Source organism: Lucilia cuprina, chromosome 2 (genome assembly GCF_022045245.1).
Source record: "Lucilia cuprina isolate Lc7/37 chromosome 2, ASM2204524v1, whole genome shotgun sequence".
NCBI classification, from domain to species: domain Eukaryota; kingdom Metazoa; phylum Arthropoda; class Insecta; order Diptera; family Calliphoridae; genus Lucilia; species Lucilia cuprina.
Window position 1 is genome coordinate 10,137,199 of NC_060950.1, and position 856 is coordinate 10,138,054.

Below are 856 nucleotides of genomic sequence, written 5' to 3' on the forward strand. Positions count from 1 at the left end.
AGTTCAGTTCTAGTTCAGTTCTAGTTCAGTTCTAGTTCTGTTCTAGTTCAGTTCTAGTTCAGTTCTAGTTCAGTTCTAGTTCAGTTCTAGTTCAGTTCAAGTTCAATTTTAGTTCAGTTCTAGTTCAGTTCTAGTTCAGTTTTAGTTCAGTTCTAGTTCGGTTCTAATAAAGTTCTTATTCGCTTCTAGTTCAGTTCTAGTTCAGGATCAGTTTCAAAATATTTCTATGTTTGATTAACCTTTTGCAAATTTCCTCATTATTACCGTTACACTGTGCCAAAGTTTTATTCTTCCTTTTAAGTTCTTCTAGCAGCAACGGTTTGTTTATATTTTACTATTCTATTTATTTTTTAAATCTATTTTTGTTATTGTTGTTCTCTTGGCGTCACATTGTTGCCTTTATATGGTTTTTTTACAATTTAATGTTATTAAAGCCTTGTGTGCATTATTTATCAATAACCCCTCTCCATTCAAGACTTCCTTATTTAGTTTAAATTATTATTGCCAAACAATAAAAAACATAAATTTTATTACCAATTTTTCGTCTTCAGTTTTGTTTTTTTTTATTTTTTATGTTCACAAAAAAAAACTATACCAAAAATAGGTCTTCTTTGTGTTTTAAATATGGTGTTGATATAATAACAAAAAAATTATTATAGATTTTCTAAGTTATTACGAAATTATCAAAACAAAAGATTACATTTAATACAAAGCCAGATAAAACAAGCGCTTTAAGATTAAAGCAGGCTTTTAATAAAAGACATTAGTTCGAAAATGAAATGGAAACTATAACATATATATTAATATGAAAAAAAAAATAAATTTAAATAATTGATCTCTATTAAGATTCATATTA